This window comes from Coptis chinensis, chromosome 1, assembly GCF_015680905.1.
Source record: "Coptis chinensis isolate HL-2020 chromosome 1, ASM1568090v1, whole genome shotgun sequence".
In the NCBI taxonomy this organism is placed as follows: Eukaryota; Viridiplantae; Streptophyta; class Magnoliopsida; order Ranunculales; family Ranunculaceae; genus Coptis; species Coptis chinensis.
In genome coordinates this window covers 30,214,836-30,224,344 of record NC_141456.1, presented here as the reverse complement: position 1 = coordinate 30,224,344, position 9,509 = coordinate 30,214,836, and the positions used below count along the sequence as shown (strand labels likewise).

General features: G+C 39.4%; 1 pseudogene; it reads left to right on the top strand.

Annotated features, from left to right (window-relative positions):
- The first annotated feature begins 6,720 nt into the window (after positions 1-6,720).
- Positions 6,721-9,241, top strand: LOC147523391 (AUGMIN subunit 6 pseudogene; annotated as a pseudogene).
- The last annotated feature ends 268 nt before the right edge of the window (positions 9,242-9,509 follow it).

Sequence of the window (9,509 nt, the reverse complement as noted above, 5' to 3'; positions counted from 1 at the left end):
TAGAACTACCCCAACTGATCAAATCGAAAACGGACTCTCCTATCAAAAGATATAGCAAAAACAAAACTTTCATAAAACGGCAACAACGTGATTTTGAAGGCCTAAACGATGGATTTAGGGCCCGAGAGGGTGGTGCCCACAGCAAAGGCCGTGGGTTATGCTTATTTTGACGCTTCCAATCAAATATGGCCGCGTCCATGTCTTTCCGACTTTGTTACCCGCTTTTCCAGTTCATTGACGTATGCCAACTTCATTCACATATGCATTGGCAAACTGTGAACACTGAATGTTCATAGTCTAGAATATGAACATTCAGTGTTCATAGTCCACTAGGAGTATGAATACTGAATGTTCATAGGTCAATTTGAGATACCCCCCTGTTATCTCTTCCACCTCATTACCTTCACATACTACTTCAAACACTTCACCATCCCCAATTGAAAATCTTTTAGGAGACACAACAACAAATTCCACAAATAAATTCAAAAACCCAATATCATCAACATCAGAATCCTTCACAAACATCATACAATCACTGTCATTCTTTATACTTAGTCTATCCCCATTTAAGCAATATATTGGGTCACCACCAATCTCAAGTTCATAACGAAATGGGTTCGGGACAAGCTTAAGAATCAATGCATTCAATCGAACCAAGCACAAATTTTTTGCATCAACATTAAAAATGCAATAATCAGACCCATTAATATAATCTTTAGCAGTAGTCACTATAGTCAATGAATTTTCCCCCATAGTGCACCCTCATTTGTATCTTGGGCAATGGAGTTTCAACAATTCAATTCAACTCAAAGATCTAGTTTATCATTTCCCATCTCAATCATAATTAAAACAAACATCCACATCACAAGTTCAAAAGAAAACAAGATATGTATACTATGAACGAAAACTATTTCTATCTACTCTCTTAATAATCATTATCCTTAACTCTCCTTGCATCAGTATCCTTAACTCTGACAGAACTCAAAACTCTGACAGACTTCAGCTTGCATCAGTATCTTTAATAATAGACCATGAAAACGCAATCAATAACCAAAAATACTTACATTTCACAGATTACGTATTCTTTTTCTCTGGACAATTTCTCGAGTCATGGTTAGGAATCTTTCTACAGTTTCTACACATTCTTTCTGGATTGTTTAGGGCTATCTCCCTAGGGGATTTAAATCTCTCCGCGATTCTTCTTTCTCCCTTTTGTTTGAGAAATGTTAGGATTCAAAATCAATATCTGAAATAAAGATTTGAAAGTCAAAATGAAATAAATATTAATATCAAATTAAACATTAAACCTATATCAAATTAAGCATTAAAATTAATTAACCTGTGAGGTATCAATCGAAGGCTCTTCAACTGGAGGCTCTTCATTATCTGCGACTCCTTCGGAAGTTTCATTCAACTTTGAAACTCCAATAGTCATTTCACCCATCTTTTCTATAAAATATGAATAAGCCTGAACAGTATTCCCTGCATTGTAAGCCACTTGAGAAGCAACCTTAATACAATGAGCCACTCTTAAAGGTTCATGGTTTTCATGGCCGACCACTAATCCAATATCAAACTCCGCTCTATACGTGTTTGCCTTTTGCATCCACCGCTTCAAAAGAAAATGCATTGGAATCTCTTCGATCTCGTAACGCTACAAAAGCTTTAACATGTGGCCACAAATTAAAGTAACCCCATAAACTGAAAATGCTTACATTCACAGTCTCCCTCTAAGGTTCTTCTATTAAAACTCACTTTCCAAACGAACTTCTTCTGCGGGTCTCTGAATTTCACCATGTAGCTTCCGGTTCCATTGTTGACAATCTCGTCCCCATCAAATTTGTACTCCGTCTTTGTCTTCTCTAATTGTTTCTTAAATTTATTGAATGGATTAATTGTATAGACCTTCACAGCGGGCATGCATAAGGAGAAAAGCATCTTTAGGCATAATTCGTGAACTATGCTTGGTGCGGTAATCAGAATCTCTTTCATTCCTAGCAATCAAAGCCAAAGAGCTCTCATTACCATGTACAAACTCCATCATCATAGTTGTCGAATTTATGAATTGGTAATAATGAGAATTCATCGATTCACTTCTCCCAGTCGTATGCATACCAGCAAAAAATGTGTCACTGAGATAACAAGGCACCCATTTCTCCCGTATATTATATATTTCTGTCAACCAAGGATTTTCAGACAATTCATTATTCTCTATTATTGTACATCATCTTCTTTCAAAATCACTAATCCTATACGAGAAAGAAATAGTGTTCTTCAAGTCAGTTACCAGTGTCTCAATTTTAGTAAATGACAGCTTCTTTTGAAATTTTTGCATAATATGCCAAAGACAGTAACGATGACGAGTATCAGGGAATATTTTGGCAATAACTGTAGTCATCGCTCTATCCTGGTCAATGATGATTGCCGTTGGCGCACGACCACTCATGGCTGCAAGCCAGACCTTAAACAGCCATATGAATGTATCTTCTGTCTCATCAAGTAACAATGCGTAACCAAACTGAATCGACTGCATATGATGGTTGACTCCAGTAAAAAGGGCAAAAGGCATAGAGTATGCATTGGTACGATATGTGGTATCAAAGAGACAACATCCCCGAAATACTCATACTGCACTCGAGACTTCCCATCAACCCAGAAAAAGTTTACTGCAGTCCCATTTTGATCTAGATTAATGGCGTAGTAGAACTGGGGATTCTCGACACTCTTCTACATAAAATAGTTAAGCACGGCAGTTGCATCACCTTCTTTAGGCATTTTTCTGGTCGAACCGTAATGATGGTTCCAGCAATCCTTCTTTGTAAACCCAAGTTCTTCCCCATTAAAAACAGCTGCAACTTTGCCGACTGGTAAACCATTTTCACCAAAAATTTCAGTCAACCTCTTCGCCACTTCAGGCATATTTTTGTTTGATCTCATGCAATTTCTCTTTACTGGACTAACCAAACCGTGGCTATGGTCATTTTCAGCACAACTTAAATAGTATATATCTCCGTGTTTTCTTTTCGTAACACGCATTCTAGCGGGGCAACTACACCTGATAGTGCTAGTATTTCTAGAAACACCCACTTCTCTCACTTCTCTCTTGTTATGGAGCCCTTCACGAGAGCAAACCATTAAACAGCCCGTAGCCAAATCCACACCGATTTTTTTTCCGATCCGTCGACCGAACACGAGTCTCAAATCCCTCTTGTTGACCATACTGTTTATAGTAAGTCTTTGCGTCGTCAACACTACTAAAAACCATACCTACAAACGAAGCAACTAGTTTATGCATTTCTCTATCTGGGGATTTATTGGAAGAAGACCCAACAACTACGTCTTCTTCCATACTGATAGCTATATTTTCTGCCATTGACTCCATTATACACGTATTTCGGTTTGATTAAATTATTTAATCAAAAGATTCAAATGTAAAATCAATTATTCATAAAGCTCTGTTAAAGTTGATTTTTAGAATTTTAATTTTTGGTTTGATTTTGTGTTTGGGTTTGATTTTGGGTTTGATTTTTGGGTTTGATTTCAGTAGTGGAGGAGAGAGTGAGAGCGCGCGAGAAGGTAAGAGTTTGTTTTGGGTTTGGTTTAATTTTGATTTTTGATAGTTTAAATGGAAATTTTCGGTTTTTGGAGAGAGAGAGAGAGCGAGAATGTAAGGGTTTTTATCGCAAAATAGAAATAAAAATTGGGAGAGAAAGAAAGTAATTTACTGAAATACCCCTGTTCTATTTAGTAAGGCAATATTTGGGCCTTTGATTTCTAATTAAGATTGGGTGATCCAATGGTGAGTTTAATTTTGTAAAAAGTTCTTTGTTAGATTTTTAAATTTGTCAACCTATCCGGCCCGATATATATATATATATATATATATATATATATATATATATAGTCCTGAATATTACATATATATACTTAGGTCATCCTGCAATTGGTTTTGTAACCAAATGGGGGCTTCCATCTCCCAAAAACAGTCCAGGAGGTGATTAGCCTTGGTTGCTAACAGATGTGCAACCTTATTACAAGTTCTATCTACATGGGTTACAAGCAAGGAAACAAAAGAGGATGAATATTCCTGTGCATCTATAATGATATTTCGAGCTATCCTCCCGATGTTAGTAGTTAGCCTATTCCAAAAACCAACTACTGCCTTGCAATCAGTTTGAAGTATTATGCATTGGTAGCCTAGGACATATGCCCATTGAATGGCGCATTTGAGACCCCTGCTTTCTCCCTCCTTGGCGTCTCGTCCACTTGTTCTGGTTGTGCCTGCGGCTAAGAAAAAGCCCTTGTCATCTCGCATAACATAACCAATACCAATAGGTTTACATTCCGAAAAGAAAGCACAGTCCACATTGATTTTAACATAGGACGATGGTGGAGTTTTCCAGCTTTTATATCCCGGTATAGGATTGTATGGATGTGGGGGTTTTTATATAGTTTGATGAGGTGGAGTGATGTGAGATGGGTGGCCGTTTTTGCAATGTCAAAAGGTGATGGCTGTTTTTTTGTCAAAAAAACAATATTAGATCTCTCTTTCCAAATGGTCCAGTAAATGTAAAGGCATGCCAATTTCCATTCATCTAATTCTACAGGCCAATCAGGCGGTGGTTTAAACCAAAGACCAACAAAGTCTTTAACTGTTAAATATTTGAAAAAGTCAATACGAATATGCCAAGAGTTAGCAAACCACACCACCCTAGTGAAAGGGCAAGTCATAAGCAGATGGTGTAAAGTTTCAACCGGGGCTTTACAAAAAACACACCGTTGATCTTTGATGGTGAAGATACAATTGATTCTCTCTCGAGTCGGGACAATGTCATGAACACATTTCCATGCAAAAATCTATGTTCTTGGGTTTCCCCAAGACTTCCATATTTTTAGAAAAAAAATTGGATTATTAACAATGGGTTTTTTAATTTTAGCAAGACTTAGGTACTCATAGAAGGATTTGATACTGAAAGACCCATGTTTTGTTCTCCCCAAAACAAAGATTCTTCATGCGACTCATCTTTCACATAAATGGTCAAAATATTTCCCACGATAAAATCGGAGAAGAGAGACTCAAGCAAGTTGATGTTCCAAGATTTTGTGGTAGGGTGAAAGAGTTCAGAAATTTTTCAAGCGCCAATCTTGGCCTAGGTCTGTAAATGAGGACTGCCCCTCCATCTTTAGGAACCCAAGGTTCCGTCCAGATGTTGATGTTTGTACCATCACCAATGTCCCAGATAGCATTATTCATGATAGAAGAGATACCAAAAAGACAAGTTTTCCAAAGCCACGAGGAGTCATTTTTTATGGGGGGCGAAAGAGAACCCTTTGTGTGAGGGAAATACTTGTTTTTCAAAACTTGGGCCCAAAGAGCTTCCGGATTGTTCAGAAGCCGCCAAGCAAGCTTGCTCGAGCAGGCATCGTTTGTCGTACTGAAATCTCTAATTCCTAGTCCTCCCATTCGTTTAGGCAAACAAATAGAGTCCCAAGATTTGAGATAAAGGATTTTTTTTACCGTTATCTTTTTTTCCCCACCAGAAATCTCGTTGGATCACATTCATCTTGTTGGTGATATTTTTGGGCAGTTTGAAACATGACATTTGGTAGATAGGGATAGCCGAAGTGACCGATTTGATAAGGACAGTTCGCCTTGCTTGGCTAAGGAGCTTATTCTTCCACCCATTAACCCAAGAGATTAATTGATTGATGAGGTGGTCAAAAAGCTCATATTTCAGTTGGCCAAGGAAGAGGGGCGCCCCAAGGTACGTATCTCTAATACCGATACCCTTAATCTTTAGAATGTTGCAGATGATCTTTTTGAATTTGTGGGGTAGATTTTTACTAAACAGAACCCCATATTTATCATAGTTTATAGTCTGCCCAGTGATGGCAGAGAAGAGTTTTAGAGTGTCAACAATTTCTAGAGCATCAGAAATAGTTGCTCTACAGAAAAGGAAGACATCATCCGCAAACAGAAGGTGGCTGATAATGGGACCCTGCCTCGAGATCTTCGCTCCATGGATCTTGCCCGTCATCTCTTTTTGCTATAGGAGGTGAGATAGAATCTCCATACAAATGATGAATAACATCGGCAAAATAGGATCTCCCTGTCTAAGCCCTCTGCTTGATTTGAAAAAACCTTATGGCGAACCATTAAGGAGAATGGAGAAGTTAACCGACAAGATGCATTGGTAAACCATGTTGCACCAATTATTATTGAAGCCGAGATGGTTCAACATAGAAGCAATAGTTTCCCAATTCATTCTGTCAAAAGCCTTTGACGTATCAAGTTTGATAGCCATTAAACCGTGCTTTCTCTTTCTGGTCTTAATAGAGTGGAGAATCTCATGGGCGATGACAATATTGTCAGTGATTTGTCTTTGTTGAACAAATGCACTTTGCATGGGTGAGATGATCTTTATCTTTTCCAACATAGGTTTCATCCTATTGGCTAGGATTTTGGAAATAATCTTATATGAAACATTGCACAAGCTGATAGGACAAAACTCTTGAGGGGTGGTAGGGTTGGGGATCTTTGGAATGAGCACAATATTTGTATGGTTAATATGCTCAAGACTATGAACTTTAGCGAAGAAAAGGGAAACCATCGTAAAAACTGAACTATTAATAGTTTCCCAGGCATTATGATAGAAGAGACTAGGGAACCCATCTGGGCCGGGGGCTTTTAACGCTCCAATCACTACTACAGAATGACACATATACCACGGTCAATAAGAACGTTTATAGCACGATTCTTCCAAAAACCGTGGGAAATACTTATATACTACGGCGGAAATTTCTTTGGTCATTGGTTTACTAGTATATGCCACAGTTACATGAAAACCGTGGGATAAGTTAGGCCATATACCATGGTTAGTTTTTTTTTTCAGCATGAGAGTACTCCACATCCCCACTACCTTAAACATAAACAGTGGTATATAAATTTTCCACTTTCTACCATGGTTTATGACTTTATGCCAAATAGTCAAATACGCCAAAAAAAAAATACACATTACTAAACTCATTCAAATTGGATTCCCACTATTCTATCGGTCTCTCCCCACAACTTCTACAGTTCTACGACTCTCTCTCGTTCAAATTGCGTTACCTCAAATTGCAAAGAAGAGAGAGAGAGAGAGAGAGATGGGTGAAGGGAGAGAAGGGGATTGGGAGTGTGAAAGCTGCACAAACCTCGAATTGTAGTCGACAACAAAACCCCTGCTGATTCTAAATGGCTACCTCGCATTGGTGATTGGATCTGCTCAGGTGACACATCATTCATCCTTACCTTAATATATAATCGAATGAGATGCTATGTCTAGTTCATGTTGTTGTTGTTTTACTTATCAATTTTTGGGAACTTGTAAACAATTGGGTTGAGTGGTGTGTGTGTTTTTTTGTGGTTTGGGTGTGCGTATTTCTGGCTGGATGTGCGTTGTTGGGCAGAGAGAAGGAGAGAGAAATAGAATTAGAGAGTTCAATGTACACAAATTGTTTATTATTAGGATTAGATCCATCAATCCTAGGTGGCACTGGTGGTCGTGTTGGATTGTTTCGACATTCGAACCCTAAATTGGGTGAACAACTTTTGTATTTTATCTTGTCTTCACTCCGTCATCCAATTCAATCTGCTAAAGATTTCGATAAAGTTTGGCCGATCTTTGATTCTGCTCAGTCCAGAGACTTCCGAAAGGTTGTTCAGGGGATTATTAATGAGCTGGAATCACAAGGGGCGTTACCGAGGAGTAATTCGAGGGTTTCTTCGCTGGCCACGTGTTGTGGACTAAGATTTGTTGAGCTGTTGTGGCAACTTTCTTTGCATGCTTTACGGGAAGTTCATAGACGGACGTTTCCAGGCGATGTTGCTTCCAATCCCCTGCTTCATTAACAGATGTAGCATTTTCTCATGCAGCTACTTTACTGCCTGTGACCAAGGCCAGGATAGCACTTGAAAGGAGAAAGTTTCTTAAAAATGCAGACACAGCTGTAAGAAGACAAGCTATGTGGTCAAACTTGGCTCACGAAATGACAGCTGAGTTTCGTGGTCTTTGTGCAGAAGAGGCCTACTTGCAACAAGAGCTAGAAAAGCTTCAAGACTTACGAAACAAAGCAAAGATGGATGGTGAGCTATGGGATGATCGTGTATCCAGCTCCTCAGGTCAGAATTCACATTTGGTTTCCAAGGCGACTCGCTTGTGGGAGTCCTTGTTAGCTCGGAAAAGTCAACATGAAGTTTTAGCTTCAGGTCCTATTGAAGATTTGATAGCTCATCGTGAACATAGATATCGGATCTCTGGGTCAGCGTTGCTTTCAGCTATGGATCAAAGCTCTTAGATTCCTTATCTGGATGTATTATCTATACAGACCGGTAATATGGCTTCAACACAAGCTGATGATAGAGAGTCAACAGATAGTTCATTTATCAATGCAAATAGAGAAAAACATCATAGTTCAGATACAACTCATTTGCAAGTAAGTGATGATATTCTTTCTCGAGTGGATGATCGAAGTGGAAGAGTCCATCCCACAGTTGACATAGCCGAAGTTCTCAGGCGCTGGACACATGCTTTACAACGTATTCATAAACAGTCACTGCAGCTGGCGAAGGCTAATAATGGAGAGGGGCCAGAGCTTCTACGGCGCACATGACGCTGGTACTAGCGGCCATGCCAAGTCTCTAGCTTCAGTCCTTGCAGAACATCGACAACATTTAGCTAGCATACAGGTGCTAATTAATCAACTGAAGGATTCTGCTCTAGCATTAGAGAAATCAATATCAGAGCTTACTGCGGAATTAAACACTATATCCTCCACTCTTCCTCCCATGGCCAAATACCAGGGAAGATCTACTTCGCCTATACAGGCCCAAAGTAGTGGGCGGATGGCGGAAACTGGCATTGATGAGGTCTCTGAGGTGACTTCAAAATTGTCAACTGTCCAGCTTGAGAAGGTTTCAACTTCTCCTGCGTTGAAGCTCCCGCAATTATTCAGTTTAACTCCTAACTCTTCTGGAAAAGGTTCAAACACTCAAAAGTGACACACTGCAATTTTACAAGTCAATCCAGTTGAGAGTGTGGCTGAAGGAAAGTCTGTTGACCTGCCTATATCAAATAATAATGTTGATAATCTACAAGGGAGTGATAGCTCTTATGTCCATAACTTGAGGAGATCAGTCGAAGTCGCTCTCTCACCTGCAGTCTTGCGACATGGATTCATCAAGAGACAATCATTCCTATGATGGCTCAACATTTCTTTGTATCTTTTGCGGGGATCGGATTATCGGTGCCAGTCCACCAAGGTGCTTGGAATTAAGAGCAAGCGACTCTTTCAATCTCGATGATACCTCCTTTACTTGAGCGGTGCTTCGATGGTCCTCCGGGGAAACTATGATGAAATAGGGAGTATGTTGACCGACATGGATTCACTCCCCAAGTACACAAGCCCGGATAATGGATTTCGTTTAGTAAGGGGTTCAAATATGCGACTTCGATGCGAAGGATCGGTTT